This window comes from Urocampus carinirostris, chromosome 20 (genome assembly GCF_059441175.1).
Source record: "Urocampus carinirostris isolate Australia breed hairy pipefish chromosome 20, RoL_Ucar_1.0, whole genome shotgun sequence".
Lineage (NCBI taxonomy): Eukaryota > Metazoa > Chordata > Actinopteri > Syngnathiformes > Syngnathidae > Urocampus > Urocampus carinirostris.
Window position 1 is genome coordinate 13,942,322 of NC_142368.1, and position 21,561 is coordinate 13,963,882.

The 21,561-nt window shown below is 41.3% G+C and overlaps 1 long non-coding RNA gene across 3 annotated transcripts in view; it reads left to right on the forward strand.

Annotated features, from left to right (window-relative positions):
- Positions 1-21,561, forward strand: part of LOC148346307 (uncharacterized) — a 530,417-nt gene that overhangs the window by 405,310 nt on the left and 103,546 nt on the right. Inside the window, exon 1 of one of the 3 annotated variants that reach the window (XR_015848224.1) lies at positions 3,651-3,864. The exons of the other annotated variants lie outside the window; for them this stretch is intronic. This is a non-coding gene — a long non-coding RNA (uncharacterized LOC148346307). Of the gene's footprint in view, positions 1-3,650; positions 3,865-21,561 lie in introns of those variants that run through there. 3 annotated transcript variants of the gene reach the window in all.

A 21,561-nucleotide genomic window follows, 5' to 3' on the forward strand; every position in this document is an offset into this window, starting at 1 on the left:
TTCTCTCCTTTTGTTTCTTTTTTTCTCAGCTATTCACTACTTCCCCCCCTTCTTTTAAGTCATTATGTGCATAAGTTTACATAATATTTGGTCACGTTGGGATTAAAGTATCAAAAACAACCTGAAGAGTTGTTTAGGACCCGAAAGAGCCGGTTCCTTTTTAGTGAGCCGAGCCGAAGAAGCCGGTTCTCGAAAAACTCTACTGACTTTACTCAACTTCGTTCTACTTCGACCTCGACTTCAAAATACCGCATTTAGTATTGTATTTTTACCTTCATGCACTGTAATTTTGACTTAATTCGCTTCTTAATTAGCAATTTGGAGCCCTGATTTTTGTGAGCTGACTAGATTTTCTTGTGCACGGAAAAGCTCTTGGGGCAGCTTAGAGGGAACATTGCAAAGCACACACGATTCTCAACTGAGTGAAGGAATATGCATTGTGGGAAGTAACTCAGCCCATAGCATACTTACCGATGTATTAACGTCAACCCACAAAGAAACAATCGATATGCGGAGCACAAAAACATTCGGCCCGCGTTATAAAATAGAACATGTCGGCGGATCACGTGCGGTCGAGCGTAGCTCTACGTTCATCCCTCGGATGTGGCGCTCGCCTTTGTCCGGGCTCAAAAGCTTCGCCAGAATCCAGTCGCTCAGAATACGGAGCGGGCTAAAGGTATAAACTTTATGCGGGAGCGACAACAGACTGGGATTATTTCGGATGGAACGCACTTTGTTGGCTTTCCACTCGGCGCCGCTGAGTTCTCTTTTATCCGTTCGACACAGACCCTCAAAGAATACACAAACTCATATCTGTTGTCTTTGAGCGTCATCTATTCTTTGCTGGTGTATCTTCTCATTCTAGACTGGCAGCGATCGGGGAAGTGGAGGGTTGTTTGGGTTTTAGGGAATGCCGGAACGGGAGAGTTGACGTGGTCGGGGGACAAAAAGAGATCGTAAGCCGGGACGGGAGAATAGACGTGGTCAGGAGAAAAACAGGTCGGAGCCGGAGACCAACGGGAGCAAAAACGGGACAGGTGGGAGTCAGGGTCGAAAAAGGCTTCCCTACTTTACACTGAGGTTTACAGACGGACTGACAACAGGGGACAGACAGGACTGGGTTCAAATACTGACAGGGAGCTAATCAGAACCTGCGGCGGTTGGCGCCACATGAGCGGGCACAGTTGAGTCACATCAGTAATCGTGACAGGAACCCCGATAAAAATTTGCAGTGAAAATGATGGATTAGTATTAATACTCTGGGCATTTTTTTAGTATTCCCGTACAGTAGTTGTAGTTTTCTTAGTTTTGTAGTATTCCTGTAGCATTTTTATTAGCAGTACACTACATATACATATACATATACATTACAGTATTTTTGTAGTCATGTTCAGGGAAATTAGTACTCGGTGGTGCCAACTATGGGGTTCTAGGAGATTTGTAAATTGTAGAGCAGGAGTTGGGAACCTATAGCTTGTGAGCCATACATTGGGTTTTTTATTGAGTAGATATGGCTCAGAGATAAGAATTCACTAAAGTAATTTTCATCTGGGTTTTTTGAAATTGGGATTTGCCAATTTGGTGCAAAGCCACTGTAGCGCTGGTACTCGTTTGCAGTATTTTGTGACATTTCCACAAAAGAACTCTGCTTGCGCCTGGTTTGTAAAGCATTATTTATGAATAAAATGAAGGTCAAAATCGAGCCTCAAATTATAGTTTGCTATTATGGTTTTTTGGGTCAAAAAGGTTCCTGACTTCCGCTCTAGGGACTAAATGTGCCACTTACTGTTGGGTACTTAGAGATTCTTGGACCTATGGGACTTAATAGGCTCCCCTTGGCACTGTAAGGTTTTAGAGAATTCTTAACCCCAAGGGATTGAGGCAAATCTATGTAGCACCAACTGTGGGATTCAGGTGATTCCTAGACCCAGAGGATGCCAACTGTGGGGTTCGAGGGTTTTCTCAGACCCAAAGGACTATGGAGGTTCTCCTAGTAAAGTTTGGAGGCTGTTCTTGGCATAACTGTGGATCCCTGGGGGATTCTTAGGCCCAGAAGACTTAGGATGCTCCCCTTGGAGCCAACTGTGGGGTTCTAGGGTTTTCTCAGACCCAAAGGACTATGGCGGTTTTCTCCAGCACCAACAGTGGGGTTCTGGGGTATTCTTAAACCTAGAAGACTTAGGAGGCTCTCCTTGGTTCCAACTGTGTGGCCTATAGGATTCTAGGGTCCAAAGGACTCAGAATGTTTAACTAGTACCAACCATGCGATTAAGAGGGACTCTTAGACCTAGAAAACTTGGGAGGCTTTTCTTGGCATAACTGTGGATCCCTGGGGGATTCTTAGGCCCAGAAGACTTAGGATGCTCCCCTTGGAGCCAACTGTGGGGTTCTAGGGTTTTGTTCAGACCCAAAGGACTATGGAGGTTCTCTCTAGCACCAACAGTGGGGTTCTGGGGTATTCTTAAACCTAGAAGAATTAGGAGGCTCTCCTTGGTTCCAACTGTGTAGCCTATAGGAATCTAGGGTCCAAAGTACTAAGAATATTTTAGCCAGCACCAACCATGCGATTAAGAGGAACTCTTAGACCTAGAAAACTTGGGAGGCTTTTTTGGCATAACTGTGGATCCCTGGGGGATTCTTAGGCCCAGAAGACTTAGGTTGCTCCCCTTGGAGCCAACTGTGGGATTCTCGGGTTTTTCTCAGACCCAAAGGACTATGGAGGTTCTCTCTAGCACCAACAGTGGGGTTCTGGGGTACTCTTAAACCCAGAAGACTTAGGAGGCTCTCCTTGGTTCCAACTGTGTAGCCTATAGGATTCTAGGGTCCAAAGGACCAAGAATATTTTAGCTAGCACCAACCATGCGATTAACAAGGACTCTTAGACCTAGAAAACTTCTGAGGCTGTTCTTGGCATAACTGTAGACCCCTGGGGGATTCTTAGGCCCAGAAGACTATGGAGGTTCTCTCCAGCACCAACAGTGGGGTTCTGGGGTATTCTTAAACCTAGGAGGCTCTCCTTGGTTCCAACTGTGCAGCCTATTGGATTCTAGGGTCCAAAGGACTAAGAATATTTTAGCTAGCACCAACGATGCGATTAAGAGGGACTCTTAGACCTTGAGACTTTTCTTGGCATAACTGTGAGGATTTTTAGGCCCAGAATTCTAAGGTTTTCTATAACGCCAACTGTGAGATTCAGGGTGATAATTAGACTCAGAAGATTTAAGAGGGTCTCCTTGGCACCAAATGTGGGGTTTTGGGAGATTCCTAGACAGAGGATTTCTCTTTGGCACCAACTGTAGGGGCTAGGGGATTCAAAGACACAGAATACAAAAGGAGTTCTCTGCGGGGCTGACCGTAAGGTCTTAAGGATTTAGTCGGCTCCCTGGTGTCAAACCAGGCTGAGGGTGGTATACAGGTTTGACCAGCAGTGCTCCGTTTCACCTGGTTTCTCTGTGCCTCACCAGGCTTTTTCTTTTCATTCCTAAGGAATAGTTTTATCTACCACTGCCCTTTAAGTCACATGCTGGCTCCAAATCCCACACCAACCACTTTGTAGACATAAATAGTGTAAAAGGTTACAGATCCGGGCTTCGGGATCGGGGCGGTCTTGATCCTGCCTCCGTTTGATTCTCCGTCTTTTTTTGCTTGTTGTGATCTCGTCAAGGCGGTCTCTGTCGCCGCAGCCCGACCTGCTCTTTTATGTCTAAGTTGCAGCTCGAGAACGGAAGCCGTGACATCGCTATCAGCACACAACACGCGTCTCACCTTCAAAAATACCTTCTTAATTTGCTGGCATTTTCAGCTTTCGCAAAATGTCAAGGTCGGCGGCGAGCGATCCCGAGTGAGTCATCAGTCGACAAGCGGGTACTCGCTTTTCTGGCTTGGGTTTCGCGTGAAAAACATCTGAAGTGGCGAGAGGATTGCGTTTCGCTAATGTGCATGCCCGGACTGCACACCACATGAGTGACGATTGAGGACATTTTTAAACCGCACACGGCGCCTCGTGTTCGTCTTTCCTCGCGTATGTTCCTGATTTATGTTCATTAAACAAGTCGTAAATATCGGCATGCTCGTTCATCAATTTTGTATCTCTATTTTAGTGAAGCGTTTTAAGTTTGTGCGGCAAACACGCCAGGAAAACAGAAAAATATCTACCGTAAATTCCGGACTATAAGCCGCTACTTTTTTCCCAAATGTTCAACCCTGCGGCTTATTCAGTGTAAGGCCAATTTATGTACTTCTTCTTACAGCCGCCAGCGGCGCTCGAGTACAAAAGGTAAGATTTAGACCGGTGAAATAGATGCGAGTGTGTTGCTAGCGTGTTTTTGAATTAAGGAGCGTAGGACGATGTCTATATGTCAAAGTCCCTTTCCCAAACTGGGGAAGACGACTTTAATTACGTCAGTTATAAGAAGGAAGATGAGCACGGTTTACCGTGATTTTTACAAGTACCGTATTTTTTTCCTTGTGCGAGCGTGTTGCTAGTAGCGTTTTGCTACCCTTCACAGACATGGTTTGGGATGAAAGTTATAATATTATTATTAAAGCTTTCAAAACTCTCTCCGTGTACCGTATTTCTTTGTAAATATGTGTAACCATGTATAATATGTATTTGTAACTGTATATTTTTGTAATGTATTTTTTTTAGAGACTTATTCTGATATGTTTTCCACGGGCGAATCAAAAAGAATGGGCGGATACAACGGGGGCTGATGGGAAGTGGAGTAAAGGTGAAGTAAAGGTGTTTGTGGACGCAGCGGACAATAGTGGATATATATTTTTCCCACCCTTACCTTTGGAAATATACATTTTTTTTCCTTGGATTATTTTCAACGGGACCCGGACTCTGCAGGTCTGCGTCATATGTTAAGCACCGGTATCATTTTACGATCAATTTCCCGGCTGTTGTTTTTGGACTGTGTACCTCATATTCAGTTTCAATTGCTGGACTCAAAGTCGGATTTGGGTTAATTTTGTGATTGTGTCACACGTTTCAATGTGGGCGCATGCGGCTTATGTACAGGTGCGGCTTGTGTAAGTACAAAAGCGGTTATCCTCCTAAAATGAGGTGGGTGCGGCTTACAATCAGGTGCGCTCTATAGTCCGGAATTTGCGGTACATTCCTTTAACTATTTAGAATCTTGATCAATGTCTTGTTTATTTGATAAATTAATAGATTGGACAGATAAAAAAATGGTCATATTAGTATATTCTCAGTTGTTACATCCATCCATCCATTATCTGCTCTGCTTATCCTCAGTAGGGTCGCGGGGCTGCCGGAGCCCATCCCAGCTATTTTCGGGCAGTGGGCACAGCTCACTCGCTCATTCACACCAAGGGACAATTCGGACCAGCCAATTAACCTGACATGCATGTTTTTGCAATGTGGGAGGCAACCAGAGTGCTCGGGGAAACCCACACAAGCACGGGGAGAACATGCAAACTCCACACAGGAGGTTCGATCTCATGACCTCAGAACTGTGCCACACATGTGCTAACCACTGCGCCGCCGTGCTGCCCTTCAGTTGATACACTGATTTGATATTTACTCGTTTGGACCCAATACAAGTCAAAAATAAGCATATTTTTAAGTTTTTGTCAAAAATTAAAGCAATTTACTAAGTTACGTTGATTTGGGGCAGGGGGAACCTGAATGTAACCACAATGGGACCTATAAGTCTTTATCCTAATTCAAAACAAAGATCATTGATTTAAAACATTAATATTCATTTTGAATATTCACAGTTAAGCTAAAATCTTGACTGGTGCTGCAGGTTCTAGATCAAAAGTTTCCGACCTATTTCAAGCTGAGAGATAATTAGCGCAAAGGGCACCCAGTTTGATATGAATTCGTAAAATGGGAAATGAGCTAGATGGCTTGCTAAATAACTAAAGAGGTATCTCGAAGGATAGAAAGGTAAAAAACTAAAAGGAAGCTACATAGCTGGCTAAAAGAATAAAATGAATAGCCCGATAGAAAGCTGGGTGGCAACCAGTTCATGGTGTCCACTGCCCGAAGATAGCTGGGATGGGCTCCAGCACCCCCGCGACCCTAATGAGGACAAGCGGTGCAGATGACTTGATCGTTGTTGTCTGTTTTCCTCCCTTTATCACTAACCTTCTTAGGACACATTATTATTTTCAGAAAAAGGCAATAAAAACGACAAAATCACAATAAAATGAGATGTGCTCCTCTGAAACATCCCAATTGAACAGAAAGAGATCAGGCAGAGCATTATTCTCAGCATTATTTTGCCAAGCATTAGCTCAGGAGGTCGAGCGCTCGTCTTGGGATCAAGACATCGCAGGTTCGATTCCCAGCTCCTCCTTGTTACATGTCGAAGTGTCCTTGGGCAAGACACTGAACTCCTAATGCCCCCCAATAAGCAGGTTAGAGCCTTACATGGCTGCACGGCCGCTATTGGGAAATGTGAAGCACACTGTAAAGCGCTTTGGGAAGTCTTGACTTGAAAAGCAATATATAAATGCAGATAACTTCATTTCATTTTCAGAAAAAGGAAATAAAACCTACAAAATCACAATAAAATGAGATGTGCCCCCTCTGAAACATCCCAATTGAACAGAAAGAGATCAGGTAGAGCATTATTCTCTGCATTATTTTGCCAAGCATTAGCTCAGGAGGTCGAGCGCTCGTCATGGGATCAAGATATCGCAGGTTCGATTCCCAGCTCCTCCGTGTTATATGTCGAAGTGTCCTTGGGCAAGACACTGAATCCCTAATACCCCCAATAAGCAGGTCGGCGCCTTGCATGGCTGACTCCCTATTGGTGTGTGAATGGGTAAGTGTGAAGCACATTGTAAAGCGCTTTGGGAGGTCTTCATTGACTTGAAAAGCGTTATATAAGTGCAGACCATTTACCAAGGCAAAGCCCCACAGTTGAGAAACTGGATTAGACGCCATTTCATCGATTAATTGTCGCACATCTCTTCCTTCTTGCCGCATTTTTCAGAAGACAACAGTAAAGTTTTTCGCCATCTTCGCAATAAGTGACGACGGGCGACACTCCAAAAGATAAATTGCATCTCTGCGGATCGTAGCGCCTCCCACGGATATTTAATACTAACCCTCCGTCAAAACGCAGAGCGCGCCTACGTAACAATCCCCATTACACCCAATTAAGAATATATTACAAGCCCGGGCTATCTTAGGGTTCTCAACGGTGGCCGTTTTTTACGCGAGGTCCTCTCGGTAATGAGATGTTTCGAAACGTCGGCCAGAAGTGCCAGGGTTATCCAATTGGTGGGACGAGCGAGTGTGAATGTCGAGAGGCCGGGACAGAGGTTCCGTCGGGAAAAATAATAACAAGCTCTTTTCGTGTTGTTTTGCGTCTTTTTTTCGGTTCCGGGACGCGAGCTGGCAAAGATAATGAGATGTGGATATTATGAAGGAATTGTGGGAAGGAACTGTCGGGACCAGAACGGAAACAGGACCCAATTGCGTTACGTTTCTTACGTGTTTTATTGGAGGAAAGAGAAAGGGCTGCACCCACGATCCGGTGTTCGCTGGACGCGGGAAGCAAGTCGCTCTCGCACTCAGATTTTGATCCGAACACGGAAGTGGATCTTCCGTAGCGAGCGATGCCAGTGTCAGGGACGGAACAAAAACGGGTCGGTAGCCGGGACAGGGAGAGCAAGGCGGGGTCGGAAGCGAGTCGTAAGCCAGAGTTGACGTAGTCGGAGGACAAAAAGAGATCGTAAACCGGGACGGGAGAATAGGCGCCGTCAGGAGAAAAACAGGTCGGAGCCGGAGACTGACGGGAGCAGAAACGGGACAGGTGGGAGTCAGGGTCGAAAAAGGCTTGCCTACTATTCACTGAGGTTCGCAGACAGACTGACTACAGGGGACAGACAGGACTGGGTTTAAATATCACTGAATAAGCCGCAGGGTTGAACATTTGGGAAAAAAGTGGCGTATATATTTACCGTATATATTTTTGGCTCCGCAAAATACATAATTCACACTGGATTTTTTTTCTTTTAATGGTACAGGATAAATTGTAAAATTGGCTTTGAAATACCTTGAAAAGAGCTTGATTTTGGCCATTAAAAGGTGAAGGAAGCCTGAGGACAAGTTTAAAAGCGGCGACAGCCATCAGAGTGATTAAAGTGGGAGTTCTCCTACTTAATAAGAGACTAATCCTGGTGGCCTTTTGCTCTGTCAGTCCAAAGCGATGACCTGGAAAACTCGGGAGATTCATCGAGGTACGACGGCTTTGCTTCTTCTTGTCGGCTCGACAAGAAATCACCGGAAATTGGCGATGCAGTACGAAAGATAGAGAGAATCTACTAGATAGATAGATAAATAGATACTCTATTCATCCCCGTAGGGAAATTCACACTCCCAGCAGTATCCTTGTGTTGAATAATAAAATAAAAGATATAGAATACAAAAATACCCAATATAACGTGTCGATATAGAGTATTTAAATAGTTCTACGGAAAATACACACTGTCATGAAAATAGGGTAATATGCAAATGTGGGTTTGGGGTTTTAATGTGGGCTTTTACTCCCCCAGGTGGAGTTAAACAGCCTCATGACATGAGGAAAAAACATACCTGTCAACCTCCAGGGCTCCATGCCCTTACAAACTGTCGTATTTTCCCTTAGAAAATGCAAAATAATCTTACATCATATTTTTTTTTTCAAACGTGTTTATTTATGGAGTTTTACATGTTATATTGTACATGTGTTTCGTTATATCATATATATTTTTAATGAACATTTTGTTGTGAGATCCTGAGTTGCTCGACATGAATGAGGTTTATTATAAAAAAAAAGGTAAAAAATTAAGTAGCACAACAATGACGTAATCTTGTTTTCCGAGATCGGCGTGCGGACGAAAACTCGAACCGCGAGACCAAAACAACAATGGCGTATCTGCCTGATGAAAAGTTGAGTGCGGTAAATCTTTGTTAAAGAAAAGTAATCGGGTAATAATGACAATTTTGTGTCAAAAAAGTTGCGTCAAATGAAAGTTATAATATTATTATTAAAGCTTTGAAAACTCTCTCGGTGCACCGTCTTTCTTTGTAAATACGTGTAACCATGTATAATATGTATTTGCAACTGTATATTTTTGTAATGTATTTATTTTAGAAACTTATTCTGATACGTTTTGTACGAGCAAATGAGAAAGAAGGGGCGGGGCAAACGCGGGCTGACGGGAAGGGGAGTGAAGGTGGGACGTGTATATTACCTTTGGAAATATACACTTTTTTCCTTGGATTACTTTCAACGGGCACCTGGACTCTGCAGGTCTGCATTAAATGTTAAGTACCGGTATCATTTTCCGTTCATTCTGCCGGCTTTTGTGTCAAAAACGTTGATTTGACACAATGCGCCCCCAGCAAAAATGATGCGTCTAGGACGCAGGGACGCGGGCAAACGAGAACACTGGAGGGGGTGATGACCCTTCATAGGACAATGCTATAGAAACTAAATAAATCAGCCATTAATCACAAGGGAAGAACAAAATGCAAAGCGAAGCCACCATTTATAAAAAATACATATATTCTAAAAGCTGGTTCTGTTTAGTATGTATCAAGCCTCTGGGAAGGATTTCAGTGTGATAAATCACCACTTGATGGCAGGAATAATAATCAGATCTTTGTCCACACATCAAGGAGCCCCCATTCGTGCTGCTTCCTCCATCTAGAAATTGAGTGTTATCATCAAACTCATCAACAAGCACTATGAGCAAGTCTGAATTGGTATTTAGATACAGTTTCCCATATTTTCTTTCACCACTTCAACTCCCCTCTCTCCTCTCTCGGGTCTGAATCTAATTCTTGTCTGTTTACACCCCTACTCCCCACTCCAAAGCCCCCCCACGGTGCCACCAGCCCTTCACACCTGTCCTGTCACGTCTTGGCCCCCGAGCCGTGATGCATTTTCCAGCCCAAACAGAGAAGCCATTGTACCACAGCCGGGGAGCCCGGAGATTAATGCGCACACATTGACACAAATAAAAAGAAGGGGGAGGTATGAAAAAAAGAAAAAAAGATGGGAGAGGTAAGAAAAAAAAATAAGGGATGGCAGCGGCCCACACAAAAACACACTTAGCCGGCTCTCAATCCGTCAGACGGGTGGATTATAGAACGGGGGGGGGGACATTCCATGCCTGTAAGAAGTGATAAATGAGGGACAAATGAGGACGAGGAGCTTTTAGGACATCAGACTCAACACCCTGACAGTGTCCGTACCGCCGCTTATACAACTTAAGTTGTAGCCAAAACATGTGCTAATAAGAGCCATGGCAACCACACGTGTTGCGTGTTTGGAAAAAAAAGATGGCGTATAGAATGTAAAACATAGCGTCGGTGAATTTCTGACACTGGCTGTGATGAGCGTTTCATGATGGACATCGGTCACAGAAAGCAAACCTGAGATTTTTACTGTATATAAATAACCTTCTTTGTTCCTTTATCTTCTTTCTTTTATCCTCACTGTTAATACGTGAACCTGGAGTGCCACGTCCAATTTCGCCGTCACAATATGTTCAACCTATGTTGTAACAATGACAATAGAGGTATATTACTGTAAATTCCGGACTATAAAGCGCACCTGATTATAAGCCGCACACACCACAATTCGGGAGGAAAACCGATTTTGTACGTACACAAGCCGCACCTGAATATTAGCCGCATGCGCCCACATTGAAAAAAACGCAATTCAAACACGAAATTAACCCATACCCGATAAAGTCCAAAAAACACAGTCGGCAAATTGAACGGAAAATGATACTGGTACTTAACATTTAATGCAGACCTGCAGAGTCCGGGTGCCCGTTGAAAGTAATCCAAGGAAAAAAGTGTATATTTCCAAAGGTAAGGGTGGGAAAAATATCCACTATTGTCGGCCGCGTCCGCAAACACGTCTAACCTTTACTCTACTTCCCGTCAGCCCGCGTTTGCCCCGCCCCTTCTTTCTCATTTGCTCGTACAAAACATATCAGAATAAGTTTCTAAAACAAATACATTACAAAAATATACAGTTGCAAATACATATTATACTTGGTTACACATATTTACAAAGAAATACGGTACACGGAGAGTTTTCAAAGCTTTAATAATAATATTATAACTTTCATCCCAAATCATGTCTGTGAAGGGTAGCAAAACGCTACTAGCAACACGCTCGCAACACAGTAATTGGTTCTGTTAAAAAAAACGTCCTCATCTTCCTCCTTATAACTGACGTTATCATAGTTGTTCTCCTTCAGTAGAGGAAAGAGACTTTGACATAAAGACTTCGTCTCACGCTCCCTTAGTCAATAACACGCTAGCATCATGCTCGCAAAGTAAAGTTTACGTGCGGTAGCTCTGTTTCCTTCTAAATCGGGCTGCTCGATTGCGTTTAGCTTGAAAGTTGCGTCGTATGCCTTTCCTTTTACAATTTGCATGATGAGGATCTACGCTATAACAATTTGTGCTCAAACTAAGAAGTTGCAGTCTAAATCTTACATTTTGTACTAGGGCCGCTAGAAAAATTACATAAATTGGCCGCATCACTGAATAAGCCGCAGGGTTGAAAGTTTGGGAAAAACATAGCGGTTTATAGTCCGGAATTTACAGTAAATAACCTTATCTTCTTTGTTTTTTTTTTTATCCTCACTGTTAATATGTGAACCTGGAGTGCCACATCCAATTTCATTGTCACAATATGTTCAACCCATGTTGTAACAATGACAATAAAGGTATATTATATTCTCGTCTTGGGATCAAGAGATCGCAGTTCGAATCCCGGCTCCTCCGTGTTACATGTCGAAGTGTCCTTGGGTAAGACACTGAACCCCTAATACCCCTAATAAGTAGGTTAGCGCCTTACATGGCTGCACGGTCGCTATTGGGAAATGTGAAGCACACTGTAAAGCGCTTTGGGAAGTCTTGACTTGAAAAGCGCTATATTAAATGCAGATCATTTCATGTTCTATTCTATTCTATTCTATTCTATTCTATTCTATTCTATTCTATTCTAACTTACATTATTATTATTGCGTTTTTTTTGGTCCAGGCAGTGAGACACATGAGATACATGTTCTAGATTAGTGTAACGGCTAGCATTAGCATTACACCAAAAAGAAACACGACATTGGTGTAATACAGGATATTATGAGTGTTTAATGTCGCATGATTGGTTCTAACATGGCGGCGCGTGCGAGTGCAGCGGCTACATGGTCTCCGGTTCGTCTTTTGTTTTTCAGTGGTCTTTTATCCCTCATATTTATCCCTCATATTTCCCCTGCGATTGGCTGGCAACCAGTTCAGGGTGTCCCCTGCCCACTGCCCGATGATTGCTGGGATGGGCTCCAGCACCCCCGCGACCCTACTGAGGATAAGCGGTGAAGCTAATGAGATGAGACATGATCTGGATAAGTCCAACACAGGTTCTCCGACCTTTTTCTAGCTGAGAGCTCATTTTTGTTGCCAATTAGCACAAAGGCCACCCAGTTTATTTTCCATTTCTACAATATAAACTTATGTTCTTACTATGTTGTCAGTACGTTATTACCAGGTTAATTATTGGAAGTAGGGTTAAGAGGACTCGGTCAACCACTAAAAACAGGACTGGTGGGTTATTCTGGGAACAGGTCTGCGGGCATTTCAGCTGTCCTTGGGGGGCACCATCTTGGAGACTGCTGGTCTAACAGCTAATATTACCATTAGACCCCCCACCCCCTATTTTATGTAGATAACTTTTATTATTTTTCACTCATAGTAGAATTCATTGAGATTTAGATGTCAATTCCCCAATTTTTGTGTTTTAATAAGGGACGAAGTCAATGATGAGAAACTGCAAAGAAAATATCCTATCCAAGGAATGTCAAACCACTGTTTTTTTAAAAGTACTGCCGATTAATATGTTAAGTAGTATTGAGAGAAATAGACGTCTGTGAGTACTGCAGATGAATTCATTCAGTAGTATTGATAGAAATAGATGTCTCTGAGTACTGTGGATCAATATATTCAGTAATATTGATAGAAATCGACGTCCATGAGTACTGCGGTTTGATATATTCAGTAGTATTGATAGGAATAGACGTCTATGAGTACTGCGGATTAATGTAGTCAGTAGTATTGATAGAAATAGACTTCTATGAGTACTGTGGATTGATATATTCGGTAGTATTGATAGAAATAGACGTCTATGAGTACTGCAGATTAATATATTCAGTAGTATTGATAGAAATCGACGTCTATGTGTACTGCGGTTTATATATTCAGTAGTATTGATAGAAATAGACATGAGTACTGCAAATTAATGTATTCAGTACTATTGATAGAAATAGACGTCTATGAGTACTGCGGCTTGATATATTCAGTAGTATTGATAGAAATCGACGTCCATGAGTACTGCGGTTTGATATATTCAGTAGTATTGATAGGAATAGACGTCTATGAGTACTGCGGATTAATGTATTCAGTAGTATTGATAGAAATAGACTTCTATGAGTACTCTGGATTGATATATTCGGTAGTATTGATAGAAATAGACGTCTATGAGTACTGCGAATTAATGTATTCAGTACTATTGATAGAAATCGACTTCTATGAGTACTGCGGTTTGATATATTCAGTAGTACTGATAAAAATAGACGTCTATGAGCACTGCAGATTAATGTATTCAGTAGTATTGATAGAAATAGATGTCTATGAGTACTGCGGGATAATATATTCAGTAGTATTGATAGAAATAGACGTCCATGAGTTCTGTGGATTGATATATTCTGTAGTATTGCATGAGTACTGTGGATTGATATATTCTGTAGTATTGATAGAAATAGACGTCTATGTTTTTGTCCATGATCAGAATACTGCAGTTAACACAATCAATGTTATTGACGGAAATAGAATAGAATAGAATAGAATAGAATATACCTTTATTGTCATTGTTACATTGTTAAGATATTGTGACAACGAAATTGGGCATGACACTCCAGTTTCACACAATCACAGTGAGGTAAAGAAACCAAGAAGATAAGGAACAGAGAAGATAAGGTTATAAAACAAAGAGGATAAGGTTATAGTTATAAATTACAATAGATGTCCATGCTCTATTTTTTATAGTTGAAAAAGTGAACAATTTAAAACCCTAACTCGAACACGAACTTTCCGTACCAACGTCTATTAAAATGCATTTATGTTCAAAGGATTGCAAATACAAAGACGAAGTAAATTGCGTTGAGCACCTTGAGCCTCCTCTGATCTTACTTTTTAAAACACAGACGTTACCTTTCATCCTTGCAAATAAACTTTTCATGGAAGAATGGCAAATCGGAAGCTTGACTTCCGTCCCATTTTTCTCCGCCGTCGTCTGAAAACCACGCCGGGTGAAAAGACGGAGCCGTATATTATTTACCTGACGAGCTGTCGGAAACGTCTCACATTTTCGTCGATTTTTTGTGTGGATATTCCTCATAATAGATTGGAAAGCGAGCTGGCTGCGCAGCATGTTCCACTCCAGACTCTCGCTTAAATTGCTAGTATTCATCAATTTAAGTGATGAGTCTGCATGATTAATGCTAGCTCATTAATTTCATCATGCTATTAGCTCGCATCTCGCTCACTCGGCTCTGTCAAGAATAGATATATGCGGGCGTATTTTTTTTTTTTTTGTTCCTTTCTTGAAGGCTTTCATTGTAACTTGGTTTTGAAGCAGCATTTTAGGTTTCAAACTCAGGTGATATGTTTTAGAGTGTAATGAAGGATTTTATACATTTGACTATAAAGGGTTTTATACGATTGAATACAAGTTACATTTATTGAGTTTCTATCTATCTATCTTTCTATCTATCTTTCTACCTACCTACCTACCCACCCACCCTGAGGTTCGCAGACGGACTGACAAAAGGGGACAGACAGGACTGGGAACAAATACTGGTCAGGAGCCAATCAGAACCCGCGGCAGTTGGCGCCAAAGGAGCGGGCACAACTGAGTCACATCAGAAATCATGACAGTGCCAGGGAGTCACTAGGATTCCTATTTTCCTCCCAAAGTATGTTTTTGTCTTGCATTGTGGATCACATAGTATATGTTTTAAGCAGTATTTTACTTAGATCTCTAGTTATGTTTCAGAATCTAAGGTTATTACTCGTTTGATTGGATTTCAAAATAAAAATCACTCGTGCGAGGGTTAGGCTTAGGGTTAGGGCCAGTGTTCCCTCTAAGCTGCGTGCGTGCGCACATTCTAAGCGCACAAGAAAATCTAGCCAGCGCGCAAAATTGAGGGCTCAAAATTATTAATTAAGAAGCGACTTAAGTCAAAGTTACAGTGCATGAAGGTCAAAATACACGGGTTTCCCTGACGCTGTGTTCTAAATGTGGTATTTTGAAGTCCAGGTCGAAGTAGAACGAAGTTGAGTAAAGTTAGTAGAGTTTTTGGAGAACCGGCTTCTTCGGCTCGGCTCACTAAAAGGAACCGGCTCTTTCGGGTCCTAAACGGCTCTTTAGGTTGTTTTTGCTTCTTTATTCCCAACATGACCAAATATTATGTAAAATTATATCAGGGATGTGATTTTTCCGACTATAGTCGGAATTCCAACTTTTTCACTTGCGTAGCAAACAAATCCGACTGTCTCACTCTTTCCTTTATTGCTCTGGCGCACCCTGGTGGCCGTTAGAAAAGTTGCATAAATTCGCCACATCGTTGCACAAGCTGCAGGGTCTGAACTGCATTTGAACTGACCTTGCAGTATTTACAAAAAAAATCAGGTATGTGGGCAAATTATTTTGTTATTTAAATCTTCTAAAAATGTTAAATTTTTAATTTAAGCATGGGGGGGCATCGCCCCCCAGTGCCCCCCCACTGGGCTCTGCCCTGGGCCCCCAAACCCCCGGCTAGGTTTCAGACTTTTTCTCCTCACCTCAATCACATCCCTGTTATATGCAAAATTACTTAAAAGAAGGGGGAATAGAACAAAAAAGAAAAAAAAAAAATGAAAAAGTAGTGAAAAGCTGAGAAAAAAAATAAACAAAAGGAAAAGAAAAAAAGAAGGATAAATTTAGAAGAAAGCCAGAAAAAAAGAAAAGAAAGACACATAGAAAAAAAGTAAATAGAGAACAAAAAGAAAAAAGTAACAGCTCAAAAAAAATAAACACAATGAGACTTTTTTTAAAGGAATTTTAAAAAAGTAGAAAAAAAACACAGAAAAAAGAAGAAAATACAACCGACTCAATAAGCCCCCAAAACTGTTAGTATAGTGTGACAAAAGTTACCAGGAATAAAAGAAATGGAAATCTTGTGAAAGAATTGTAAAAACAAATGCCGTACAACCTTTGCAATCGTACATGAGTCAATTCATTCAAAAGAGAAAAATATATTTGCATTGCCGAAAACTCAGCAAAATGTAAGGTGATGTCAAGTTTTGGACATGTTTGACAATGACTTCGTTGCCACACTTGGGATTGCTGTTGCTCACTGTTGTTTCAAGCGTTGCTCACCGACTTTGTGTGAACGCTCAGACCCGTAAGGAAAATGACAGGGAACATTGGTTAGGGGATATGACCAAGGTAGATAGATAGATAGAAATCTATACATTTCAGAAGGTAATGGCTCACTAGTTTGGATTTTTAAGTGAAAGACTGTTTTCTATTAATTGATTCTATGGATAAATACATATACTGTATATATAAAAAATCACTTAAAGGACAGTTATGGAATGGGTTCAACCTGAAAATGGAGGAAATAGTGACTGTGACCCAAAAACGTATAACCTTGGGGACCAAAACAATTTATCCTTAGCAGTTTATAAAGTGTCCGGACCCCGTCCAAGCAGATGTTGTTCGACCCCGGCAGACCCCGAGCCAGAAAGCGGTTCATAATCATGGATACAGATTGCGCGCACGATACCAACTGCCATCTTTGATAAATGGCGACGAGGCGTGCCGCATAAACGCATTATGGAGTCCTCTTGCCCCCGAGGGGTCAATGGGACAAGGAGGAGTTTAATAGGGGGGTAGTACAACAGGGGTGTCCATCTGGTCACTTTCTCATATATTACAACGAGATTGTGAGGGTGAAATGAGCTGACACTTCCAACTAGAAAAAAAAGGCACATTCCGCAACTTTCAAAGTACTGTATTTTCCGCACTATAAGGCGCACCCCGAAAAAAATAGTTTTTGGTCCTATTTTTGACATACATAAGATGCACCGGATTATAAGGCGCTACAATGGGAACGTGGACAAAACGGTCAGATAGTTCAGTCCAACTTATTACCCCCGTACGATGTCACTCGAATGCATCGTTCCATCATTCGGAAGGTTAAAGTCTTGGGATTCAAGAAATGCCAACCATTCCTTAGTTTCTATTTTCGCTCGCAACTTTACTGTGCATATGACAATAAACACTTGGAATTGAGTTTAATTTTAAAATAGACACTTCATTCCATCTATTATCAGCACCGCTTATCACAGAAACATCGAGTTCAGTCTGAAACAAGATACAGGGAAAATATATAGCCGGAGTAGCTCACCGAAGTCGTTGTGTTCATAATAATGTGCAGCCTCTTATACCCGTGAGTGTAGTAAATCCAGGAGAATAAAATATTTACAAATACAGAATAGTAAGAATGCTTTCTATGTGCCGTCAACCCAAAAATGCGATTGACAATCATCTTTTTCGGCCAATTGCAGGCTTTGTTTTGCCGTTTAAGCTTATGCCAGCCTGTAAATGATAAAAAGGTTCCGCCCCTTGACCTCCGAATACCTTTAGCCAATAGTGATCGATTCAACTGATGATTGACACATCTTTTTCGGCCAATCGCAGGCTTTGTTTTGCCGTTTAAGCCTATGCCAGCCTGTAAATGATAAAAAGGTTTGCATGTTGGTGTGCCGGCTCCTCCCATGGGCGTGCCAAGGAAGCCTAACGTGAGGCTTCTCAAAACAACGCCGAGCATTTCTACGTCATCAGGGCTTTTTCTCAAAACAACGCCTGCCGTCCTCCATCAGAGTCCTGTTATCAAAATTCCCTTTTTAAAATATTCTGCATTTGGAACAGTGTGACCTGTCATCGAACTAAAGCCCAGTTAGTGAATATCTTGCATTAAACTCAATAAATGTAACCTGTATTCAATCGTATAAAACCCTTTATAGTCAAATGTATAAAATCCTTCACAGTTGAGTCACAAAATGTTACCAATAACGTGTTACCTGTACTACCAAGAAAAAGGCCAATCAAAAAGAAGGGGCGGAGCAAACACGGGCTGATGGGAAGAGGGGTAAAGCTGAGTTACCGGTAGATCTGTTTGTTGTCGCAGCGGACAATAGTGGATATATATTTTTCCCACCCTTAACTTGGGAAATATACATTTTTTTTCCTTGGATTACTTTCAATGGGACCCGGACTTTACAAGTCTGCATCATACGTTGATTACGGTTATCATTTACCATTCATGATGCCGACTGTGGTTTTAGGATTTTGTACAATCTGATACAATACTTTATGTTGAACTGCATTCGCCCTGAGGCTGGGACCTTGATTCAGCCTCTTGGCTAGAGGCAAGTGTCTCGGTCTCTTGGCTATGCAGTGTAATATGATTTAACTGATAACAGATAATGGATAAAGAATGTAGAACAATAAACCTCTACAAAATCCCCCAGTTACATTCGCGGAACCTACAGCCTGGTCTGGATTAAACTTGTGATTATATCACATGTTTTGATGCGGGCGCACACGTTTTATATAAAGGTGCGGCTTGTGTAAGTACAAAAGTGGCAATTCACCTAAAAAGTGGCGGGTGCGGCTTATAATCAGGTGCACTCTATAGTCCAGAATTTACGGTAATGGGCTTTTTTTAAACGCCGGTTTTGACCGATTTCTCACATATGCTACATTTTATGAATAATGCCACGGCGTTTAGACCCGCCTTAGAAAGCATTTGGATTATTTATGACCGTGAGGAGGCCCAGATAGGAGACGTGGTTTCTGTTATAGCAGGTACAAGCGAGATGATAAAATATGATCCGAAGAGTTTAGCTCCGGAGAAAGATTGATGACTCGTACCAACGCGACGCTTGATATATCGACGTCAGGAGCGAGAAATGACTCGGATGAAAGACGGATAATTGAAGGAGTATGAGATGTAAATCCGTGTTTAGTTCAGCGTAGTTCACGCCAATCACAGCACGTTGACGTGAACGGCTAACGGCTAGGCGGGACGGGCTAATGGATGTGGAGGTAGAACGGTCATGACCAGTGTTCCCTCTAAGCACATTCTCAGCGCACAAGAAAATCTAGCCTGCGCACAAAAATAAGGGTTCAAAATTACTAATTAATTCAAAGTGACAGTGCATGAAGGTAAAAAGACGCGGGTTTCCCTGACGTTGTGTCCTAAATGCGGTATTTTGAAGTCGGGTCGAAGTAGAACGAAGTTGAGTAAAGTGAGTAGAGTTTGTCGAGAACCGGCTTCTTCGGCTCGGCACACAGAAAGGAACCGGCTCTTTCTAGTCCTAAACGGCTCTTCGGGTTGTTTTTGCTTCTTTAATCCCAACATGACCAAATATTATGTAAAATATGCACAATATGACTTAAAGGAATGGAGGAATAGAACAAAAAAGAAAAAAATACCAACATGAAAAAGTAGTGAAAAGCTGAGAAAAAAAGAAACAAAAGGAAGAGAAAAAAAAGAAAGGAAAAATTAAAAAAAAAGCCAGAAATAAAGCAAAGAAAGAAATGTAGGAAACAAGTAAATAGAAAACAAAAAGAAAAAAGTAACAGCTCGGAAAAAATAAACACAATGAGATTTTTTTTTTTAAAGGAATTTTAAAAAAGTAGAAAAAAAACACAGAAAAAAGAAGAAAAAGTTTGTGTTGCATTCAAATCATTTCCAATGATATCAAGTGAATCTTGTTGCCAACATCATACTTCCACTAAAAAATGTAATTAAGTACAATTCTGTATCTTACAACCGACTCAATAAGCCCCCAAAATGTTAGTATTATGTGACAAAAGATACCAGGAAAAAAAAGAAATGGATATCTTGTGAACGAATTGTAAGAACAAATGACGTTTGTAGGCAATAGTACATGAGTCAATTCATTCAAAAGAGAAAAATAATTTTGCATTGCCGGAAACTCAGCAAAATGTCACTTGATGTCAAGTTTTGGTCATGTTCGATAATGAATTATCTTGCCACACTTGGGATTATGGTTGCTCACTGTTGTTTCAAGCGTTGCTCACCGACTCTGTGTAAACGCTCACACCCGTAAGGAAAATTACAGGGAACATCGGTCATGACTTGTCTGCCGTCAAAAGGGAAATACTATAAATTCGACGTTAATGTGATGAAGGTGATGGCTTGTCAAGCGCTGTCGTGTTCGGTTTGGATTCAGGATTCCTTATTATGTCAGGTTTAGCTTAGAACGGACGTTTCAGCGCTAATGAGTTCCGATGTATGAGCTAACAAGATTTAGCTTATTCGTATTGTATTTGCAGTGCAGGGGCTAGTGTTAAGGGGGTGGGCGATATTTGGAATTTTGGTATTGATCCGATCCAAGTGAATACAAGGTAGAATCGATAAATACCGATATCGATACTTTGCTTGGGGATATCATGATTTTCCATGGGTCTGAGCGTTCACACAAAGTCGGTGAGCAACGCTTGAAACAACAGTGAGCAACAGCAATCCCAAGTGTGGCAACTACATCATGATGTCCAAAACTTGACATCACCTTACATTTTCCGGCAATGCAAAATTATTTTTCACTTTTGAATGAATTGACTCATGTACGATTGCAAAGGTTGCACGGCCTACAAACGGCGTTTGTTTTCACAACAAAGATTTCCATTTATTTTTTTCTCCTGGTATATTTTGTTGCATAATACTAACATTTTTGGGGGCTTATTTGAATGCAACACAAACTTTTTATACTTTTTTCTGTTTTTTTTCTATATTTTTTAAATCATTTAAAAAAAATCTCTTTTTGTTCTCTATTTACTCTTTTTAATTTGTTTCTTTTCATTTTTTTCTGGCTTTTTTCTGAATTTTTCCTTTTTTCTCTTCCTTTTGTTTCTTTTTCTCAGCTTTTCACTACTTTTTCATTTTGGTATTTTTTTCTTTTTTGTTCTATTCCCCCTTCCTTTAAGTCATTTTTTGCATAATATTACATAATGTTTGGTCATATAGGGATAAAGGAAGCAAAAACAACCCGAAGAGCCGTTTAGGACCCGAAAGAGCCGGTTCCTTTTAGTGAGCTGAGCTGACTCCATTTTGTGCAGGCTTGGGCAGTAACGAAACACAAGGAACGGCAAAAATGATGTTGGCAAGCTGTTTGGATTTCTTTTCATTTTGTTTCTGTCGCATTTGATGTTCGTTTTCGAGATCAAAGAGATCAAAGCCAGGAGAGAAAGCTTACCAAGTGTTGTGAGTCATCATTTTATTCAGATTTAGTTTCTTTTGTCTTTATTAGCATATTTGATAGTGGAGTAATCCCAAAGTAATTGAAAGTAATCCAGTTAAGTAACCCTACCCAACCCTGCATACAAGCACCGTTTAGCTACCTGTTTTTTCTAAGGGAAGAAAACAGTATGAGAAGAAATG